The sequence below is a fragment of the Citrus clementina genome, unplaced genomic scaffold (genome assembly GCF_000493195.1).
Source record: "Citrus clementina cultivar Clemenules unplaced genomic scaffold, Citrus_clementina_v1.0 scaffold_3, whole genome shotgun sequence".
In the NCBI taxonomy this organism is placed as follows: domain Eukaryota; kingdom Viridiplantae; phylum Streptophyta; class Magnoliopsida; order Sapindales; family Rutaceae; genus Citrus; species Citrus x clementina.
Genome location: NW_006262339.1, coordinates 10,448,849 through 10,451,282, shown reverse-complemented (window position 1 = coordinate 10,451,282; position 2,434 = coordinate 10,448,849).

Below are 2,434 nucleotides of genomic sequence, written 5' to 3'. Positions count from 1 at the left end.
TAAGCATTTTCTCTTCTAATTCTCCTAAACTTTCAAGGATCTATTGATATGTGTCATTAATGAAATTAAATAGTTATGATTTTTTAATTAATTTTTATCTAAATAAAAATCTAAACTCATATGACTACTGTCAAATGCTTTCCCTCTAAACTTTTTCTTATTTGATGACAATCTCCAGCAAATTATTAAAAAAAAATGCGATCACAATTTTTTTTTTTAAAAAAAAGAAGTTCAACAATAAGTTTTGAATCTTAGTTTCAATTTTTCCCTTTGTTTTTTTTCTTTATATTTGTCTTCTTTACTTATCGTTTGTATTGTTCAAATTTATTGTTATAGCTTTAGAATGCTTGACTGATTTGGAAGCTAAATTTGAAATGGAATTTGAATCTGAGCAATTAGCATATAATTTCTACAACAAATATATACTAAAAATGAGATTTAGTATCAGCACAAGTGAGAAGTTGGTATGACGGAGATTGCCCTTAATGTGATCGACGAAATAGTTGGACGAAATTGGCTGTGGATAATTAGAAGATTTGAGAAAGAATGGTGAAATAAGTTTTGCCTTGTTATATGGAATTCTTGCAACTGCTTGCAGATAGATTGATTAAAGAATGGATGATTAAGGAGGCTAAAGAATTAGTGGAGCTTGCAAATTGATGTGGCTATCAGTAGAAGCAATTTTATCTATGTATTTATTTATTTATTTTTGGTAATGAAGTAGTAGTAATTTGTGATGAAGTTTTGTTTAGTTTTGGATAATTGTGAGTTATTGTAAAGTTGTAGTAAGTTGCTTACAGTTTATGGATTTCCTCCAGCATACCAATTTGGTTTTGCTAGAATTTGAAAAGTGTAGTGAAGATCTTGAAACATGTTCTTGGTCCAAGAGATGCTAACTGGATGCACATTCTATATCAGAATTGTTCTTATGCTTAGAAGGCTCTCAGAAAGAATGGTATGCAAATCAATGGAGTCCTAATTGTTGGTGTGAAATCATTAGATCCAATACAATGCCAAGCTTTGAATGAAAGAATTAATAATCAAGTATTTACGACTCTGCCCCCTATGTCCAGAAAAAATTGAAATTAGATGAAAACCTCATTGTCAATCGTTTTTTCTAATTTGTGCTTTTTTTTTATAGTTTAGTGGAGATCGGCATCAAAGTAGAAAGAGAGGAGAAGGAAATAAATTGACAGTAGTCAGTAGTCACAAGTGAGTTTGGATGTCTATTTAGAGTAAAAATTAATTAAATCAAAATCTTAGCCACTTAATTTTATTAATGACACGTGTCTATGGATTCTTAAAAGTTTAAGAGAATTAGAAAAAAAGAGGCCTAAGAGATGATCCAGATTCATTCTTTAAAATACTTTATGCATTCTTTAAATTAATTATCTTTATTTACTATACTCACTCATAAAATATTAGGTACACTCAAAATATAACAAAACCTATTTCTCATTAAAATTTATCTGGTCAGCCAATCAATTATGAAAAACAACAAATTCATTTTATTTTTTATAATCATTGTTTACCTCACCAACCACTTGTCCTATCTTCTCGTGCATGTTCATGGCTTGACGACCCTTCCATAATCAAAGTAACCTTATTTAATATTTTAATTCGCAATGCCATAACCACTCTACGAAATTAATCCCTTAATGAAAAAATGTTCTACTCTTTGCAGGAGAGTTGCGTGTTTTTTTTAGTTGCATTTTTTTAATAAATAATGCTTATTAGTCTTTTATGATAAAAAAAAATCAATATCTTACAATTTCAATGAACTTAATGTAAACTTGCTTTTGTACCGTCATAAAATTGACTAAATAAAAAAAAAGTTTAACATAAAAAATTGATAATGTTGAATGGATTTGTTAAATGAGCGTTCAAAATAATAATGATATTTTTTTTATTATAATCGATTGTACCTTTAGTAATAGTTTACTTCATACGATAAGAACTATTTATTTCATTCATTGCTACATCTAAATGAACTGTTTATGTCATTTATTCATGCCAATCAAATGACGGTTGAGGCTATTTATACTCTAAAAATTATTTTTAAAATTCTTTTTAATAAATTATTTTATTACAAGAATACTTATCATATTATTTATTAATAAAGACTCTCTCTTATTTCCAATCTCTTAAACAATATTTAGGGCCCATTTTAGATTGTTATTAGGAGGCTCAAAAGTGGTTTTAAAGGTAAAAGTTAATTTTAATGTTTGGTAAATTTTTTTAGAAATTACTTTTGATAAAATCACCTAATCTATCTATATCAATTTTAAAAGTAGAGAAAGAGTAGTTTTTCAAATTTGATTTTGAGAATCAATTATATACTTAGGGCCCATTTGGAAATTGCTTCTAAGATGCTTAAAAGTAATTTTGAAATTAAAAGTTGAATTTAAGTGCTTGATGATTTTTTTAGAAATCG